Source organism: Apodemus sylvaticus, chromosome 23, assembly GCF_947179515.1.
Source record: "Apodemus sylvaticus chromosome 23, mApoSyl1.1, whole genome shotgun sequence".
Lineage (NCBI taxonomy): Eukaryota > Metazoa > Chordata > Mammalia > Rodentia > Muridae > Apodemus > Apodemus sylvaticus.
In genome coordinates this window covers 2,096,496-2,118,175 of record NC_067494.1, presented here as the reverse complement: position 1 = coordinate 2,118,175, position 21,680 = coordinate 2,096,496, and the positions used below count along the sequence as shown (strand labels likewise).

General features: G+C 36.9%; 1 protein-coding gene and 1 pseudogene across 1 annotated transcript in view; both read right to left on the bottom strand.

The window, feature by feature from the left end:
• Positions 1–21,680, bottom strand: part of Nkain2 (sodium/potassium transporting ATPase interacting 2) — a 750,666-nt gene that overhangs the window by 120,775 nt on the left and 608,211 nt on the right. The window lies entirely within an intron of this gene.
• LOC127674059 (60S ribosomal protein L9-like) lies at positions 20,333–20,861 on the bottom strand (annotated as a pseudogene).

The window sequence follows — 21,680 nt, the reverse complement described above, 5'->3', positions numbered from 1 at the left end:
GACTGCTTTCCTATTTGCTTTTTGCTGACAATAAAATTCAGATTTCTAGCTGTAGAATATATTGTAGTCAGTCTTCCTAGTCTTAAATCTACCTGCACGTTGTACCTATGATGATACTTCAGATGATCACTCTGCAGTAGTTAATACTCTTATCAGACCAATTTTTCAGGTTTTCTAATAATTCTTTTATTTCCACACCATTAAGAACCAGTAAAATTACTTTTTTTTTTACTTTTTCTGAAATTGCACTGCACAATTCTATTCTTGACAATTACACTGTACTCTTTTATGGTCTTATTCATAACTTTTTTCTAACACATATTAAACAACAATCAAATATCTACCCAACTAAAGCATAAAAGCACTATAATTATCAAAGTCTAGCATTTAAAAGTGACCAGATTTATCACAATGTAGTTTGGACAATGTAATCTTATGACTATATTTTTCTCTCCCTTGAGCTTGATTGTGAAGTGAATTGTATCCTCCCTCCTAAAATTATTTCTCCTTTTACTTTTGATGTTTTTATATAATTACTAGTTTCTCATTTTTCTTCCTTCCTTCCAAAGCCTCTCATATCTCTTCCCATTCTTCCATTAAATCTATGGCTTCTTTTTTATTATTGTATATACATGTATATACATTTATACATATAGATTTCTAAATATAACCTGTTGAATTTGTATAATGTTACTTGTATGTATGTTTCAGGGCTGCCCATTTGATATTTGATAATGAATTGGTGTGCCCTTCCCTGGGGAAGACTGTTTCTCCCACTCTCAGACTTCTGCAGTTACCTGTACTTCTTTAATTGGCCTGAGGCCTTGCATACTTCCTCATCCCTTTTTGTGTGCTTACTGTTGTCCTGTTTAGCTCATGTTTAGGCAGTCATGCTGATGAGATTTATGGGTATATGTTCTGACATTATTAGGAGACACAATCTCAGAGCAACTTCTGATCATCTTATTTTCACACTCTCTTCCACCCTCTCTTCCAAAATGTTCCCTGAGCCTTAGATGCTGAAGTGTTTTGTAGCTGTATCCATTGGGACTGGGCTCTACAATTGTGAATTTTGATTGGTTGTGTCTTTCTGTATTGGTCGCTGTGTTACAAAGAGAAGTTTCCTTGATGAGGGGAGAGGATTATTCTTACTTTGGGTGTAAGGACAAATGCTGAGATTGTTGTTTGTGATTATGCTGGTTTAGTAAAGTGGTAATTGTGGGGCTCCTTTAAGACTGATAACTTCACTAGCATTGAGTAGTTAGATTGATTTCTAGAATTAGGCAAAGCTTCTCTCTTGTTGAGAGTCTTAAGTACAGTTAGACAGATGTTGGTTACTACCAAGGTATTTGTGCTATTATCACACCCTTAGGGCTATCATGTCTCTCCTTAAACTTTTATGTTAACACCTTAAGCTCTAGGTCTTCAGAATATGGCCACATTTAGGAGCAGAGCCTTTCAGGATTTTATTAAATTGGAAAGAAGCCTATATAGTAGATTTGCCTTAAAAATTTCTATGTGAATTAAAACACTTGATTACTCTTAAATGTAGCCGTAGCCTAAATTTTAGGACATGAACAGACAGTTAACAACATCTGTGCCAGAATATATCAGAAATAGCTTCAATACCTATGCTTAATAAGCTGCTCATTGCCATCTGAAATATCGTGGTTGTACTCTTTATTTTCTTCATTTCGATCAACATTTTGCTTATAGAAGATACTACCAAAATGGCTGATTAGGTTCTGTTTCATTCTAGAGCTTTTCTAACCTGCATCTCCAAACTTTACAAATTCCTCTCTCAAGCCAATTTCAAAGGCTTAAAAATGACACTCTCAGGTTTATTACTCCAAGGAGCTTGCTTCTTGGCTTCTGTTTTTCTATGGTGGTCACCCTCCCATTGGTGTGATAAATGACCTGACGAAAGTAACAAAAATGTGATGTTTTCCCCTTGGCTTATGGTTTCAGAGGTATTTCAGGCCCTCAGAGTAAGAAAAGGCAGAGTGGCTCTGTGGTGGTAAGAATGTTTGGTAGAGTGTCTTGCTTAGTAGCTGGATCAGAAAGTAAAACTTCATTATGTACATAATGTCTGATAATACTCTCTCTGAGTCATGACTTCCTAACAAAGGCTCTGGTGCCAGACATGAGGAAACATAGTTTGAGCAACTGGTCATGGGAGACCAAGTAATGCCCAAAGCAATGAAGACAAGCTACTATTTCTGAAAACATGATGAAATTAGGACATAGGATCTAGAGGATACGAGCTGGCTTGAACCAGAAGGCCTCCCCATTAGGACTAGCTTTCATGGTACTAGAAAGAGCCATGCAAGATTTCAAGGGAAAGAGGCAAGCAGCATTCTTACCCTGCTGTGATGCTTATGAACCACAATAACAACCAACTCAGTACGATAAGCCTAATAGTGGCATGTGTACACTAGAAGTAAATAATAGTTCACTAATTTGATGAAAGGCCAAACCAACTGGAGGGAAATCATACCTGATATTGGAAACCTAGCCAACAATCTATGATAGTGATGGAATGGATCTTAGAAGAGAACCTACCTGTGTTGACTTACTAAACCAGCATAATTATAAATATTATAAAAATTATAAATAATTTTACTTTTACTGTGGTATCCTATTTGTGTGTATGTTTGAATGTGTGTGTATGTGTGTGCACTTGTCTGCAAGCATGTGTGTGCTTGTGTGTGTGTGTGTGTGTGTGTTTGCATGCATTTGCTCATGTGTGTGTATGGTGCAATAATAGAGTAGGAAGGATAGTGTGCATTGATAAAATTTAATGTGAATAAAAATATGAAGTAAGCAAAAACTGTGTACTTCTTAGAGATAGAACAACAGACCAGAAACAGACCCTTTGAATTTAAACTACTTTCTGAACCTTGATAGGAATTGTTGGTTTATTAGTATGTTGTCTAAAAGTCTGTTTGAACATAAAATTGAATGACTTTGTGGCGTATTTAAATCAATGTTATTGTATTAGACTTACGTTCACTGTAAACACCATAATTAAAATTTTAGGATGTTATCCTAATGTTATTTTATTAGTTTAGCTTCCTGAACTATATTGCCCACAGAAAGGAACTCAAAGAAGGGGCAGTCAGTCATAATTATTCTCATTTATACTATCCTATTTTCCTATAATAAGGTATTTCACAGAGCAACAGTATTTTATTTATTAAGTATTCATTGATATGATATTGGCACTCATGATGAAGTATGGGGTATTTTATTCTTACCCTTAATGACACTGATTTGAAATAACACTGAAATTTGAGATTAGACTGTTTAAAAGTGTTTGTATTTCTTTCAGTTAGTGTGCTGCCATATTTTACATTCTGAAGATAAAATGTCATTTTTCATCAGATTAGCTCATTCCTGGATAACCTAACATACATGTGCACCAAGCAGCCCTCCTCTGCAGTAATAAGCCTTTTCTAATGAGTGTCTATGGTTCATCATGCTTTGCTGCTTTGGGAAATGTAAATTGTGTCCTGGGTAAGCATGCTTATTTCTACAGAATGCATTTGTCAGTAGGCTGGTCTATACTTAGCTCAAAGCTCTTATCATTTTCCTATCTCCTATTGACACAGGGGAGCTGAATTTCCATAAATGGGTGGAACTGGTCCAATCTCTAATCATGTTTGGGTGAATTAGTTGCAAAGTGCACAATATGATTTTTTTTTTTAACAGGGACCACACTTGGAAACTTGGGAAAATGAAAGTTGGGATCTAGTCAATCACAACACATAGCACATTAAAAGAAAGACAAACTAGTTAATGAGAATTAAGAATACCTGGTGATCATATGTGTAAATATTTACTTTTAAATTCAGTAAAATGCATGTTCTAGACATTTAACTAGATACCAGAGTATGAAACAGACAAAAAGAGAGTCTTTGTCAGGTCCGTATTCTCTGTTTTCTACAAATGTCTGGGACAAAGTTTTGACTGCATTATTTGTATTGCCTGAGTGTGCCAGTTGGTGGATTATAGTTTGCCATCAACAGAATAAAGTATTATTTTACTTTTATAATTTAAAAAGAATAGAAAACTATTCTCTAACATGTTCATATTTTATCTCTAGTTTACTTGGTGACCAGAAAATAGGATTCTCAATAAATTATAATTTAATAAATTAATGGTTATGATGAGAAATCAGAAGAAACAGGAACTTACTCTGCCAATTAGTTCTATTTGCTGGTGGCATTCAGCAGAACTTTGTTTACTATATTGAGTTTAAATTAACTGCAGTTTTAAATATAAATACAGACTGTGGTCACTGCAAATGACTTCAGGTACCAAGGTTCACATCAAACATCCCAGTAACTGTAATCGTATACTTGGTTGACTAGAGTATCCTCTTAGTACAGGTGTATGGTAGAAGAGATTGGACAAGTAGTTAGAAAAAATTAAGACCTTGAGGAACATATTGCAACAAAGCCACAGAAATCAGAGCTGAGTAAGGTCAGATTATATTCTGTAATTCACCACTTGAGGCCTGGTGAAATATTTTCTATTAAACCCTATTTAAAAAATATGTATTTTCCTGTTTGAAGTTTGAATGAGACAAATAGAAAGGCTTCTTAAACATCCACTGGGACAAAATTATTAAACAGTGCACAAATAGGAAGTGTTCACTGATACAGGTCCTGAGTTGTTTTTTGTTTGTTTGTTTAATTCATATCATTAACTCCAGTTACAATGGGAAGACAACAATTAGTAATTTAAACTTCTCTGAAATGACAGTCTTCTGAGATCCCTTGTTCCCTTAGGTTATCCATGTGCCTCACTCCTTTACTCTGTTATGACTACATAATTACTTTCTGCTGCTTCCTTCAAGCAGTCTGCAATCTATAAGCATCATAACTCATGATGTACATCTATCTATTCATTCTTTATGGATATTGTAGTTTGTATATATGGACCCTGATCAGACAGACCATAACTAACTTTCCTTAAGGCAGAACTGGTAATAGGTATATGAGAAGAAATCTTAGTGCAAATGGCATGCACAAAAGCTAAAGTGACAGAAGTCATGCCCTTGTTAGGTTTTCATCTTGCTGAATATAGTTCTGTGCTAAAGAGATTACTGTATGAGGTTTTGTCTGCAGTATTGTTATTGTGCCTGCTGATTTATAATCAGAGTGTTTAGTTTAGCTAAACTGTATCCTTCATTCAGAGGGAGATTTTGTTCTACAGACAATGTGACACAAAATACTTGCCCTTCTGAAAGAGGATTAGAGACTTGTACATTTTGAAACCCATTTTGGTACAATCACTAACATGAAGTCAGTTTCCAATTCCATGTAAGAAAGATCTCTAGGGAGATATCCAGCTTAATTAACAGAGAAATGAAAAGTAAGACAGAATTTTTCACTGATAAAATGTGACTCACTATTTATAATGTAACCTTACATGACCTCTTCAATTAAAAGTATCCTGAAAAAAAAGTATTTAAAATGATGCCTGAACCTGGACATTTGGAGCCAAGAGGTAAAGAAGGGAGAAGCAATTCAACAGTTGTATTTTTCTTTCCATTTTGTTGGCATGTGGTCTATGGTGCAGCTGAACAATGCCCAGAATCTCACAATTCATTTTGCAAGGTAATTTCATGAGTTTATTTTACAATTAGGAACTGCTTGTTTCATAAACAGGCCATGCTCCCAAATTTAGCATGCTTATACATTCTTTGTTTACCCTGCCTTTGTTTAACCTTTCTTAAACATTTAACATATAGATAAGGATGTATGTAGGGGCTCTACTGACCTCAGCTTCCTGCCAAGTACTACCCTAGGAGCTTATGCTCAAGCAGAAAATTGTCTGACTATCCTTTAAAACTGATTCGTTGTTATAAACTTCCATATTTAAATATATAAGCATGTGTACATATGTGTGTGCTTGTATGCATGCAAGCATGCACATGCGTGCAGGCACACACACGCACACATACACACACACACACATACACACACACACTGGGGCAGAGGGTGGAGAGAGAGAGAAAGAAGAGAGAGAGAGAGGGAGAGAGAGAGAGAGAGAGAGAGAGAGAGAGAGAGAGAGAGAGAGAGAGAGAGAGCACCATGGGTAGGGTGCTTCTTCAGTTTATTTTGTTGATAGATCTGTTGAGTTGCAAGGTGCTAAGCAGATTTATTAAAGAATTAACTCCTGCATGTCTAGTATCTTTCCCCAGAAAAATATAAAATTAGATTCTGAGTGACCAATAGTGCTTTGTCATTCTTCTTTTTGAGCAGACTTTAAAGACACAGGTTCCGACTGACTGTAGGCTCCAAGTTTCCCTCTTTCTTGGTGCATTACTTTTGATATATATATATATGGATAAAGATATAGACATAGACATAGACAGATTATATATATATATATGCATGTATATGTGTATGTGTATATGTATATATGCATATATATGAAATATAAACTGATAACACTAAATATAAGATACATAAAATAAAAAATATATAAAGTAGAAGTAGCCATTTTTTTAGGACATACATATTTAAATAGAAAACTTCCTGACAGTAAAGTTATGAAGGTAAGTTTTTCTCTAGGATCTGGACTTACTCTTTGACCTATTAAACCTCAAGGAAGCTTGTACCCTGCCTCTTAGCTTTTGTGTATATGTGGGAGCCAAATGTCCTTGCCTATTTCCCTTGTTACAGGTTGTAAAGTTACTTTGTGCTGTAGAGATGCCAGAAATGTTGTTTTTCCTTTGGGTCGGGACAATTTGCAAATTCAGGTTGTTTGGACACTATCAAGTCTCCAAATATTTCTAACTGTGTTTAGTCAGGCAGTTGAGACTTCCCTGTGCAAGCACTTAGCCTTTTAAGAATGAGCTTCTGAATATACAGAGCTTAGCTTAGCTTCTGGTCCCAAATCACAGTCTCTTTTTGGGGACTGTCAATCATACAGAACACTGGCTGTGCATAAAACTCACTTGAGTGCAGGTAGCAAAGAAATGAAAGATGCAACCCTTTAGGAACTTTTCATGGCTACAGGCTAAGAGTGGAACACTGAACATTTCCATTTGCTAAGACTCTTGTTAGTGTTCTCACTTGCACAAGTTGTGAGGCATTTATTTTTGGTTTGAAAAGTGTGTTTATGCTAATTTGGAACAATAAAAATCTAAGGCATGTATACACTCAACTGTCTTTTAAAAAATACTGTTTTAAAAATCAGACATTGTAGAAGTAATTAATGATCCAAAAAAGAAATTAAGATCTTCAGTGAATTGAAAGGGATAAAAATACAGAAATGTAGAAAGTGCAGGACCCCAGTGGCTTTTATGGGTTTGAAACACAAGGCTAAGCTGAAGCTTATTTTAAAATTTTATAATTTTCCCTCTGTTTTATTTTTATTTAAAATTTAAATAACCTTTAATAATTTCATATATGCATACTGTATTTACATCATTTTCAAATCTATGTCTCCAACTTTTCTCCTATGTCTCCCCACCATACCTTCTAAAATCATGGCCTCGTCTTCTTTAATTATCATTACACACACACATACACACACATACTCAAATCTTTTGAGTTCATCTAGTGTTGTCTGTACAGGTGTTTAGATTGATCATTTTGGAATGGCTAATCTATTATGAAGCTCAGTCCTGGAGAAACATCATTCTGCCTTTTGCAGAAGCGATTTATTGCCAGTGAAATTGGACCCATCTATGCTGGTAAGTTATCTGGTGTTGCCATTATTCAGGTCTGGTTTCTGCAACCATATTGTTCAGATTCCATGGGTCACACGTCCCTGGGATGTCTAGAAGATATCCTACAGCACCTGTCTTGAGCTCTGGCCCCCTCTCTACATCTTAATGATTTAGTTCACTTTTGATTATGTGTATATTTGTATGGGAGTGTGTGTGTGCTTTTTTTGGTCATGCTTGCTGATGGTCAAGGGGGAAAGAAGCATGTAACTGGAGTGACAGGTAGTTGTGAGCCATCTGATGAGGGCATTGGAAACAGAACTCAGATCCTGAACAAGGGTAGTATAAATGCTTTCAACTTCTGAGATGTCTCCAGTCCATTTCAGGTCCTTTCTTGTTTGTTTCTGATAATTGACATGGAAACTATGTTATACAAGCATAATAAAAACTTAGCAACCCAGTATTTTGCTTGATTGAGTTATGTACATATTCCTTTCTCACAGTGACTTTGGCAATCTGGTATACAATCTTCACCTAGCTTGCTTCAAATAAGGGAATACATTACCAGCAATCTTTAGTAACCAGTTTCCATTTGAACTGTCCTGATATATTTCTGATACAGGAGGTAAAAGGCCAATATAGCTTGAGACAATTTTAAGCATATGCTTAGTAAAGTGTGTCTTCTGAATGAGGTTTAAGGAAAAAAAATTACCATGTTATGCTTATATATAATTGAATGCATATATGATTAAAGTCAGATACAGCATATGCAGTTAAGAAAGACTTACATTACACATGCCTGCTAATCAAAACAACTCACTCATGCTCATTCTTCAGCAACACACTCTTTTCCTGAAGCCTCCAATAACACCGAGTCCTCTAGGTTGTGGTCGTGTGTATGGTCTGTACTAGTTTTGCTAGTTCCTTGGTACTTTGAGAACTCTGCATACTTTTTCAATCATTTGAAAAACACCTGGTCCAGACATCAAGCACCAGTATTTATTGTCACGGAAAACTAGAGAGAATGTATGCTCTTCTATACTTTGGCTCAAATACTGGTGACAGCAGCAGCTTCCAAGGATATAAAGCATCTGAAACCAGTGATTTCTAGCCATAAGTGTGGGGTTAGTAGGTAAGTATTAACAGTGCAAAGGCTTATTTTTCCTTTGTTTCCTATTTATTTACTCCATCTCCCCATAGATACTTACAGAACATCTCCAAGTGTTGAGTGCTTGGGATACTTAAGGGACTTCCAGTCTTGCTGGAGGTGTGTAAACCAATAACTCCAGAGCACAACATGCTTTTCTGTAAGTTATACCTTATTAGTGTGCAACAATATGTTTTTTGAGGTCCAGAGTTGAAACATAGTAAGAAACTATGATATGCAGTTGATAGTGACTTTGCTTGTTGAACCAAATACTAAAAATATGGGTTTAATTTTGTTTGTCACTTCTTTGCTTCAATAGTAATTTGTTTTCATTATATTTTATTTTTAAAAATATTTATTGCAAAGAACTGGGTGACAAAACAAACAAAAATAGCTCAGAAACAGTGTGCTAATTTAGATCAGATACCAAGAAAAAGCCGAAAGAAAATTGTAAGGAGGGAAGGAAGGAAAAAGGGAAGGAAGGGAGGAAGGGAGGAAAGAAGGAAGGGAGGAAGAAAGGAAAGAAGGAAGGAAGGAAGGAAGGAAGGAAGGAAGGAAGGAAGGAAGGGAGGGAGGAAGGGAGGAAGCAAGGAAAGAGGGAAGGGAGGAAGGAAGGAAAGAAGGAAGGGAGGAAGGGAGGAAGGAAGGAAAGAAGGAAGGGAGGGAGGAAGGAAGGAAGGGAGGAAGGAAAGAAGGAAGGGAGGAAGGAAGGAAAGAAGGAAGGAAGGAAGGGAGGAAGGAAGGGAGGAAGGAAGGAAAGAAGGAAGGGAGGAAGGAAGGAAGGGAGGAAGGGAGGAAGGAAGGAGAGAAGGAAGGGAGGAAGGAAGGAAAGAAGGAAGGGAGGAAGGAAGGAAGGGAGGAAGGAAGGGAGGGAGGAAGGAAATTCTAAGCTTTCCTGTTTGAGCCTTTGCTTTGGCCTGAAGTTTTATGTGTCATGAAACTTGTGTGGAGAACAGAGACATTTCTGAAGAAGTCAATGTCCTCTGCCTGTAAGCCCTCCTTCATCTGTCTTATTGGCCTTGCTCTTTGGAGAAACTCTCAAAAGGCAATAAAATAAAACAAAATGAAATATTTTGTAACTCTTCACCCTATCAGTTAAAGATTTTAAAGTAATTCTGAGCAGCTGGAGCAGCACACTGACTGGTTGAGCTCATCTGGGGCTTGGGTTAATTTTCCTGGCACTTCTAGAGCTCTGGCATCTGAATTGGACCTCTCTACAACAAACTATTCTCTGACAAGGCACAGCTGGCCAAATCCATGGTTCTCTGGACTGTCAGATTTTCATATCGGTTAAGTTAATTGACAGAAGGCTTGATATATTTCTTAATTATGGCTGCTGCAAAGTTATTGGAGGAATCTCCAAAATCATAAAAGAGGGTTTCCTGATTATCTCATTTCAAAAATGTCTCTATGAAAGGCAAGACACATTTAACGAGATTCTACCAAGAGACAAGGGCAGCTCAGGATAGCATCACACAGAGAGCAAAGGGATAAGAGAACTTAGGGGCCAAGAAATGCCTTTGTCCACAGCTCTGGCTGTATGTAGCTTCTCAGATGCCTTTATGTACAGGTCTATGAAAATAGCTGTCCGACATTACCTTTAAATGGTTTTGGCAACACTGTTACAGATGGATACACAGTAGCATTGACTGAGGACATGGGTAGTGGTTTATATTTAGCTAGAATTGTCTGGTAGACTTAATGCAAACATTATCAGTTTTCTTATTAATATGCCAGTCTTTGTTTTCTTTGGCGGTGAACCTGTTACAGATGTATGAGGAACCACATAACTGCATAAGTTAAAGAGACCCCTGGAGATGATATGGTTCAACTTCTGCAATGAGATTAGGAAGCTTTCATAGTAGAACCAATTCTTATGTTATATAATGTTTCTTGGCCTTGAAATAACAGAAAACTTTAAAGTAAATATTTCAGAAAAATGTCTCTTTTTGCTTGAGTGGGCTTTTGTTTTTTTAAATAAAGTTTTAAAATGAGATAAATGTCTGCCCAATTCTACAGTGTAGAAATAAGCATTTATGATAACTTCTTACTCTATTTATATACAGAGCTCTGTTTTTCTTTACAGTAAAATCAGGACCTCAAACAGTCAGTTTGATATTCATTTTATTTGTCAAAAGTTTCTTTGCCATCTTAAATATTTCTACATTGATTTTTTTTAAATAACAATACTGTGTTATTAGCTTGATTCAAGAACTGTATATATTTTGGGGCTTTGATAAAAGTGAAGATATTTTTTGTACATTAATCAAGTCTTCATTTTTCTTTGTCATCTTTTCCTATTTAAAAAAAAAGAGAAATTCATTTAGTGTTTTGAGTGTATGAGTGTGTTTGCATGAATATATGTGCACCATGTGAATGCAGAAGCTCTAGGGGACAGAGGGAATGAGATCTAGAACTGGAGTTACAGGCAGTTGTGAGTGGCCTAAGGTGCATGCTGGGAACTGAACCTGGAGTTTCTGTAAGAGCAGTACACACTTCAGGGCCTCAGTTCTTTATTTTTGATCATACCATTCTTTCTCAAATCATTTCTAAATATTCTCCAAATATTAAGGGGATTGATTTCGTTTCCCCTCAACCTGATAGTATATTAGGAAACATTTTACTTCTGTGGTATTTCAGTGTCATCAGTACACACTTGTAGCTCACATCCTATATGTTACAGGCTTAATAATAGGCCCACTATTGCATAGCTGTAAGAGACATGGCTGTTGAAAAGCAGTCATATAATACCCAAGCCTAGTTGTTTTGTATCACATTGCTTATCTTTAGAAATAATTTTTAAAAATAGTTTGGTTTATTCTTAAATTGACTGATAGCAGAGAATTTTTCGGTTTGCCTGGTAAACTCCTCTCACAAGAGGAGACTTAATGATATGTCACTTTCCCACTGCATATCATTCCCTCTGATATCTGGAACTTTGGATATCTCTGCTGTGGATTAATATTGAAATTCAGTTATCAATTATTAACATCCCTTATTTAACTCTTAGGTGTTTTAGGAATAATGAGCAGGGCTGAGGTATATCTCATTGTCAGAGTGTTAGGCTAGCATGTGCAAAGCCTTGGATTTACTTACTGTTCTCACAGAATATTAATGAGCAACTAAACAGTATTTATTCTTACTATTATTAATAATTACTATTAGTAAAATGGGAAATATTCTAGAAAACATAATTCCACAGATTTTTGCATTAAATTATGATATCATGTACAACTCTCTGGACGGTGAATTTTTCTTTATTTTAGTCTGTGAATCTTCTGAGGTGAATTTTGAATACAAATGTCAGGGAATTATTTAAAATAGATATCAAATAAAGCAACCATATAATAGATTAAACATATTTTTTCATATTTTTTATTTTATCTTTTTTTGGAAAAATAGTTTACTTTAGAAGGTATTAAGTATTTATGTTTTAAAATATACAACTTGGTGAAATTTGTAGTATCTGTAAATATCTGCATGTCCCAAATATTAAATACATTTATACAAAATTTACTTTTCATAGATTCTGTCTTGTTAGGCTGTGGATTCTGAGCATGAAAATCCTACCAGGTGGGAAAAAGAAATTGAATGCTCTGTACTCCTACTCAGACACGTTTATTTTTAAAGCCTCTTGTGAAGAGATCTTTAACTTTAAATATGTGATTATATTTACATATTCTGTTATTCTCTTCCCCATTCTGATCTAGTTTTAAATAAATTCCTTCCTTTAGGAAATAGCCATATCATTTTACAGCGAACAAACATTTTTACAATGGCTACATTGTGCAAATTTATCTTGCAAAGAAAATTAAATTGCAAACAAAATCAGAAGAGAACCTAAGCACTCCAGCAAATTGGAAGTGTCTGACCTTCAAGCTGGGCATTTTATGGGCTGACGGGATCACCGTTAATTGTGTGAGATATTTGCCCTTTTACTGGAAAGCAGAGTTAGTGTATAGCAAAAGATGGCAACTTGATTACCTGGATCTTTCCACCATTTGGCAAAGATTTTAGGTTCACACTTCTAAATGGGTGGCATGTATCTCTTCAATGCACTTAGAAAAGTGCTGATGGAAAGATGTGCTGGAAGCCATTATTGCTAAAATTTGTGTATTTTACAGTCATGACCCTTGGTAATTAGTAGAAGGGATTTGCAACTTCATTTAATCAATTGCTGGGGAGGGACCTATATGACCCAGTGCACAGAAAATAATGGATTTGATATTTCTTGCTCTCAAAGTGATTGGGAAACAAGTTTTAAATGGAATCTGTTTGGAACTGTCTAATGGTCACTGCATGGCGATAAAAGCATAATCTCCCTCCATGCCTGATGCTTGAGGGAAAAATAGATAAATGGATGTTGACTCAATGATTTTATTTTTGACAGAGTAACGGGAACATTTTGAAGGCACAAGTTGAATGTCATTTGGATGAAACAGGAAGGAGGTAATAGTGGAATGAATAGTTTAAAAAGTTACTTGCAATTTTTGCCATTAATGACACAGATAATCTAATTATAAAACACTCCCCTGTTCCCTCAATAAAAATAAAAGGCAGAGGATATGAATGTCTCTGTACATGCGTATGAGGCAGGTACTGTATATGCTGTAGAAATAAAAAATATTATTCTGGTTTATCCTTACAGTAGCAATGGATGTATCAGGCTAGTCTGTCTAAATCTTATGAATTATAAATCTAAGTAACGTCTTATCTATCTATCTATCTATCTATCTATCTATCTATCTATCTGTCTGTCTGTCTGTCTGTCTGTCTGTCTGTCTGTCTGTCTGTCTATCTATCTATCTATCTATCTATCTATCTATCTATCTATCTATCTATCTAACGCTGACCTCCTACCATTCCCCCCTCACATATTCCTCCTCACTCTCCCCTCTTCCTCCTCTGAGGGTGGGCTCCCTGTGGGTATCCCTGCACCCTGGCATACCAAGTCTCTGTAGGATTAGGCACATTTTCTCCCACTCTGTCCAATATTTGGCTGTGGGCATCTGCATTTGTTTCAGTCACGTGCTGGATAAAGCCTCTCAGAGGACAGTTATGCTAGGCTCTTGTCTGCAAGCATAACAGTATAGTTTTTTTTAAGATATTTTCTTTATTTACATTTCAAATGTTATTCCTTTTCCTGGTTTCCCCTCTGAAAACACCTATCCCATTCACCCTCCTTATGTTCAGAAACCCTCCCATACCTGCTACCCTGTACTATTATTCCCCTATATTGGAGACCATAAAGCCTTCTCAGGGCCAAGGGCCTCTCCTCCCTTTGATGTCCAACAAGGCCACCCTCTACTACATATGCAGCTGGAGCCATCGATCCCTCCTTGTGAACCCTTTACTCGGTAGTTTAGTCCTTGGGAGCACTGGCGGGGGGGGGGGGGTAACTGGTTGATTCATATTGTTGTTCCTCCTATGGGGCTGAAAGCTCTTTCAGGTCCTTGGGTCCTTTTGCTAGTTCCTGCACTGGGGACCTTGTGCTCTGTCCAATGGGTGGCTGAGAGCACCCATCTCTGTATTTGTCAGGTACTCAAAGAGCCTCTCAGAAGACAGCTATATCAGGCTCCTGTCAGCAAGAGCTTGTTGGCATCCACATTAGTGTCTGAGTTTAGTGACAGTATATGGGGTGGATCCCCAGGTAGGGCAGTCTTTGGATGGACTTTCCTTCAGTCCCTGCTCCACACTTTGCCTATGTATCTCCTCCAATGGTATTTTATTCTCCCTTCTAAGAAGGACAAAAGTATCCATACTTTGGTCTTCCATCTTCTTGAGTTTCATTTGGTCTGTGAATTGTGTGAACTAGCAAAAGGACCCAAGGTATTCCAAGCTCCTGGGCTAATATCCACTTATCAGTGAGTGCATACTGTGTGTGTTCTTTTGTGATTATATTACATCACTCAGGATGATATTTTCTAGTTCCATCTATTTGCCTAAGAATTTCATGAATTAATTGTTTTTAAAAGCTGAGTATTCCATTGTGTAAATTTACCACATTTTCTGTATTCATTCCTCTGTTGAGGGACATCTGGGTGTTTTCCAGCTTCTGGCTATTATAAATAAGGCTGCTATGAACATAGTGGAGCATGTGTCCTTATTATATGTTGGAGAATCTTCTGGGTATATGCCCAGGAGTGGTATAGCTGGGTCTTCAGGTAGTACTATGTCCAATTTCCAGAGTGATTGTACCAGCTTGCAATCCCACCAGCAGTGGAGGAGTGTTCCTCTTTCTCCACATCCTTGCCAGCACCTGCTGTCACCTGAGTTTTTAATCTTAACCTTTCTGACTGGTGTGAGGTAAATAACCTCAGGGTTATTTGATTTTCATTTCTCTGATGACTAAGGATGTTGAACATTTCTTTGGGTGCTTCTCAGCTATTCAGTATTCCTCAGTTGAGAATTCTTTGTTTAGCTCTGTACCCCATTTCTTAGCAGGGTTAGTTGGTTCTCTGTAGTCTAACTTCTTGAGTTCTTTGTATATATTAGATAGTAGCCCTCTGTTGGTTGGTAAATGTCTTTTTCCCATCTCTTGGTTGCTGTTTTGTCCTATTGACAGTGCTTTGCCTTACAGAAGCTTTGTAATTTTATGAGGTCCTATTTGTCAATTCTTGATCTTAGACCATAAGCTATTGGTGTTCGGTTCAGGAAATTTTCCCCTGTGTCCATGTGCTTGAGGCTCTTTCCCACTTTCTTTTCTATTAGTTTCAGTGTGTCTGGTTTTACATGGAGGTCTTTGATCCACTTGGACTTGAGCTTAGTACAAGGAGATAAGAATGGTTCGATTTGTATTCTTCTGCATGCTAACCTCCAGTTAAACCAGTTCCATTTGCTGAAAAGGCTATCTTTTTTCTACTGGATGGTTTTAGCTCCTTTGTCAAAGATCAAGTGACTATAGGTGTGTGGGTTCATTTATGGATCTTAAGTTCTATTCTGTTGTTCTATCTGCATGTCACTGTACAAACATCACGTAGTTTTTATCACTATTGCTCTGTAGCACTGCTTGAGGTCTGGTATACTGATTCCTTCAGAAGTTCTTTTATTGCTGAGAAAAGTTTTAGTTATCCTGGGTTTTTGTTTCTCCAAATGGATTTGATAATTGTTTTTTCTAACTCTATGAAGAACTTAGTTGGAATTTTGATGGGGATTGCATTAAATCCCCATAGATTGCTTTTGGCAAGATGGTCCTGGCAATCCACAAGCATGGGAGAACTTTCCATATTCTGAGGTCTTCTACGATTTCTTTCTTTAGAGACTTGAAGATCTTGTCATACAGATCTTTCACTTATTTGGTTAGAGTCATACCAAGATATTTTATATTGTTGGTTATTATTTTGAGGGGTGTCATTTCCCCAATTTCTTTCTTAGCCTGATTATCCTTGAGTATAGGAAGGCTATTTGTTTGGGTTAATTTTATATATGGTCACTTTGCTAAAGTTGTTTATCTGCTGTAGGAGTTCTCTGGTGGACTTCTTCCTTTCCAAAATGTATCCCTTTGATCTCCTTTTGTTGTCTAATTGCTCTAGTAAGAACTTCAAGTACTATATTGAATAGATATGGAGAGAGACAGTAGCCTTTTCTAGTCCCTGATTTTAGTGGGATTGCTTCAGGTTTCTCTCCATTTAGTTTGATATTGGCTACTGGTTTGCCATATATTGCTTTTACTATGTCTAGGTATGGGCCTTAAATTCTCAATCTTTCCAAGACTTTTAACAGGAAAGGATGCTGAATTTTGTCAAATGCTTTTTTTTAGCATCTAATGAAATGACCATGTGGTTGTTTTCTTTGAGTTTGTTTATATAGTGGATTACATTGATGGATTTCCTGTACTGACCCATCCCTGAATCCCTGGAATGAAGCCTAGTTGATTGTGGTGAATGATCGTTTTGCTGTGTTCTTGGATTTGATGTGTCCTTGAATTTGGTTGGCAAGAATTTTATTGAATATTTTTGCATCAATATTCATAAGGGAAATTGGTCCGAAGTTCTCTTTGTTGCATCTTTTGTGTAGTTTTGGTTTCAGAGTAATTGTAGCTTTATAGAACTAGTTGGTTAGTGCTCCTTCTGCTTCTATTTTGTGGAATAGTTTGAAGAATATTACTATTAGATCTTCTTTAAAGGTCTGATAGAATTCTGCATTAAACCATCTAGTGCTGTGCCTTTTTTGATTAGGAGACTTTCAATGAGTGCTTCTATTTCTTTAGGGGTTATGAGGCTGTTGAGATGGTCTATCTGATCCTGATTTAACTTCTGTATTTGGTATCTTTCTAGAAAATTGTCCATGTTATCCAGATTTTCCAATTGTGTTGAGTGTAGGTTTTTGTAGTAGGATCTGATGATTTTTAAAAAAAATTTCCTCTGTTTCTAAATCTCCCTTTTCATTTCTGATTGTTAATTTGGATACTGTCTCTGTGCCATCTGGTTATTCTGGCTAGGGGTTTATCTATCTTTTTGATTTTGTCAAAGAACTAGCTACGGTTTTGTTGATTCTTTGTATAGTTCTGTTTCTACTTCCTTGATTTCAGCCCTGAGTTTGATGCTTTCCTCCCATCTAGTCCTTTTGGATGAATTAGCTTCTTTCTATTCTAGGGTTTTCAAGTGTGCTTTCAAGTTGCTGGTGTATGCTTTGTACAGTTTCTTTTTAGATGCACTCAGAGCTATGAGCTTTCATCTTAGCACTGTTTTCATTGTGCTCCATAAGTTTGGGTATGTTGTTCCTTCATTTTCGTTAAATCCTAAAAGGTCTTGGATTTCTTTCCTTATTTCTACTTTGACCGAGGTATCATTGAGTAGATCATTGTTCAGCTTCCATGTGCATGTGGACTTTCTGTTGTTTTTGTTGTTATTGAAGACCAGCCTTAATACTTAGTGATATAATAGGAGGCATGGGATTATTTCAATCTTCTTACATCTCTTGAGGTTTTTTTTTTTGTGATCGACTATATGGTCAACCTTGAGGTGCTCAGAAGAAGGTATAATTTTTTTTTTAATTTAGGACGAAATGTTCTGTAAATATCTGTTAAATCCATTTGGTCAATAACTTCTGCTAGTTTCACTGTGTCTCTGTTTAGTGTGTGTTTCCCTGATCTGTCCATTGATGAGAGTGGGGTGTTAAAGTCCCTCACAATTATTGTGTGAGGTTCAATGTGTGCTTTGAACTTTAGTAAAGTTTCTTTTATGAATTTGGATGCCTTTGCATTTTGAGCATAGATGTTCAGAATTGAGAGTTCTTTTTGGTAGGTTTTTCTTTTGATGAGTATAATGTGTCTTCCTTTTCTTTTTTGATGACTTTTGGTTGAAAGTTGATTTTATTCAATATTAGAATGGCTACTCCAGCTTGTTTCCTGGGACCATTTGCTTGGAAAATTGTTTTCCAGCCTTTTACTCTGAGGTAGTATTTGTGTTTGACACTGAGGTGTGTTTCTTATATACAGCAAAATGCTAGGTCCTGTTTAAATATCCATTCTGTTAGTCTATGTATTTTTATTGGGGAATTGAGTCCATTGATATGAAGAGATATTAAGGAATAGTGATTGTTGTTTCCTGTTATTTTTTGATGTTATTTTTATTAGTGTGTGTTTTTTTTTTCTTTTTGGTTTGTTAAAAGAAGATTACTTTCTTACTTTTTCTAGGATGTAGTTTCCCTCCTTGTGTTGGCATTTTCCATCTATTATCCTTTGCAGGGCTGGATTTGTGTAAAGATATTGTATAAATTTTGTTTTATCTTGGAATATCTTGGTTTTTCCATCTATGGTAATCAAGAGTGTTGCTGGGAATAGTAGTCTCGGCTGTCATTTGTGTTCTCTTAGGGACTGTATTAGATCTTCCCAGGATATTCTAGCTTTCATGGTCTTTGGTGAGAAGTCTGGTGTGATTCTGTTAGGTCTGTCTTTATATGTTACCTGTCCTTTTCCCCTTAATGCTTTTCATATTCTTTCTTTGTTTAGTGCATTTGGTGTTTTGATTAGCATGGGACAGGAAGAGTTTTTGTTGGTCCAGTCTATTTGGAATTTTGCAGGCTTATTGCATGTTCATGGGCATCTCTTTCTTTAGGTTAGGGAAGTTTTATTCTATAATTTTGTTGAAGATATTTACTGGCCCTTTATGGTTGGAATCTTTACATTCTTCTATACCTATAATCCTTAGCTTTGGTCTTCTCATCTGGATTCCCTGGATATTTTGGGTTAGAAACTTTTTGCATTTTGCACTTTCTTTGACTATTGAGTCAATGTTTTCTATGGTATCTTCACTACCTGAGATTCTCTCTTTTATCTCCTACTGTTTTTTTTTTTTTTCATCTGTGACTCCTGATTTTTTTCCCTAGGTTTTCTATCTCCAGAGTTTTCTCCCTTCATTGTTTCTTCTTCTATTTTTAGATCCTGGATGGTTTTGTTCAGTTCTTTCACTTGTTTATTTGTGTTTTTCTCTAATTCATTAAGGGTTTTGTGTGTGTGTGTGTGTGTGTGTGTGTGTGTGTGTGTTTCCTCTTCAAGGGCTTCTACCTGTTTACTGTTTACCCATGTTCTCCTGTTTTTCTTTAAGGGAGTTACTTATCTCCTTCTTGAGGTCTTTTGTCAGCCTCAGGAGATGTGATTTTAAATCCAAATCTTGCTTTTCTGGTGTGTTGGGGCTCTCTGTGGGAGTGTTGGGTTTGGATGATGCCATGTCACCTTGTTTTTGTTGTAATGTTCTTACATTTGCCTTTTGCCATCTGTTTATCTCTGGGGTTAGCTGGTCTTGCTGTCTCTGACTGTGGCTTATCTCTCCTGCAAGCCTGTGTATCAGTACTCCTGGAAGACCAGTTCTCTCTGGGAAGAATTTAGGTATGGAGAGCTGTGGTTAAAGGGTCAGCTCAGGTGTGCAGACAGAAACCAGAAGGATCCTGTCCTCAGCTGATTCTTGGTTACTGTGTCCTGATGCCTCTGGGCAGGTTCCTCTTGGGCCAGGAATTTGAAGAGAAGTAGTGGTCTTTCCTGTGCATGCAGGTGTGTAAGCACTTCTGGGAGACCAACTCTCTTGTGGTGGTATTTGTGTATGTGGTTCTGTGGCCCAGGATCAGCTCTGGATGCAGATGGAAATCAGAAGACTACTGCCCTAGGCTGCTCTGGGTTCTTGTGTCCTCAGGGTTTTGTGCGGGTTCCTCTGCGCAGCAGGGGGTGGTCCTACCTCTACTCTCAGGCCTGTGCACACTCCTGGGAGGGTAGCTATCTCCATGTGCCACCTGGGTATGGAGCTCTGTGGTCAATTGTATCATTAATAGTGTCAGAGATTGGTGATTGTCCACATGATGGATCTCAAGTTGAGTAACTCTTATGCTCAGTTTTTGAGCTCATCTCTTCAAAATACAGAATACAAAAAAGAAAAATGGGAAGCAAACTTTATTAGTTGGTTTTTAATATATAATTTTTTTCAATATATAAATCCTTTATTTTCCTCAAAGAGCCCAAATTATACTTGTGATCAGGAACTTGTTTCTGGAGCTAGGGAACTGAGGTCTCACTCGTCAGCCTGTTGCATGGTTCCCTACTCAGACATATAGATGCCATCCAAAAACTTCCTGATATCATTGTTTTTAATTGTTGTAGCTTACTGAATAAGAGCCACTGAATTTGAAACGAGTTCAATATCATTTCCTTCAAAGATTAATTCATCCTTCTGGGCTTGAGAGATAGAACAAGCAACACCTGTCCTCATCCAAACCCTGCGGATCTATTTCTCACCCAAGATATTTCGGATTTCAACCAAAGACCCATTCTCCTGAATAAGGAAGTTGATGGGGAAGTGAGCATGTTCTGAACATGACTGCAGATGATTCTGACAGTGGCCAGTTCATTTCTGTTACCGACCATTTGTCAACCCGGAGTCTTTTCTTTTTCTTTACAAGAAGACTCAGCTCTACATTGATGTGATTGAAATCCCTCCGCAAAGTTCCTCTGGGGCCCTTCACAATGACTGTGCACTCCTTCAGAGTGATGTAGACATTTTTTGGAATGTTGACAGTTTGATTGCTGAGAATGATATTCATTCTCAAAGTAGATGGAGCCAATACATATATTTCTAACATCGAAAACCAGTGGATTGTAGTTACTTTGTCTTCTGGGTAGTTTTAATTTTATTTAATGTAATAATAAATAGGTTAACAAGTTTGCATGCATTCTATAGCAAACATCTGCCTTTGGTCTAGTCCAGTGAGTTTAGTGAATCTTTTGATTCTGGTATCCTTAGGAAAAACTAATGTCCCGAGAGTCTGTAAACCTGAATAGAAAGTAAAATTCTATGAAAGACAGACAATAGCCCCACTTGGGGAGTTGGGGGCATGATCTTCATAATGCACCTAATGCAACTTCACTTATTTCAATGCTGCCTCTTTATGTCACAGAATTCACAAAAGCAGAAAAATGGAAAAGTAGAATCAAAATAGCTGCTCCAGTGTACCAGCCTACTCAAGTGCACCAGCTTTAATGGGAGGATAATGGAGAAGACTGTGAATGTTGTCTAACATGCATATAAGTTTGTGAATTATTAAATAATTCATCAATATCTAAAACATATTGAGAGCTTCCTAGACCCTTTTATCTGTGCAACAGCTTATTGAACCACACAAAAATCTTCTGAGGCAAAGCCCTATCTACTCTTACAGATGAGCACATTGATTTATTGAGCTGTTAGGTAACATGCTGAGGTCACATAGCTAGTGAAGGGCTAAGCTCCCATTGTCCCAGATGATCTGACACTCCAGGTTTTACTTTGAACTACTAGGATTGGACTCCATGATGTCATGGTGTCCACTTAACGATTATCAATAATATAGTGAGAATAGTGTCAGATGCTGAGGATAAAGCAG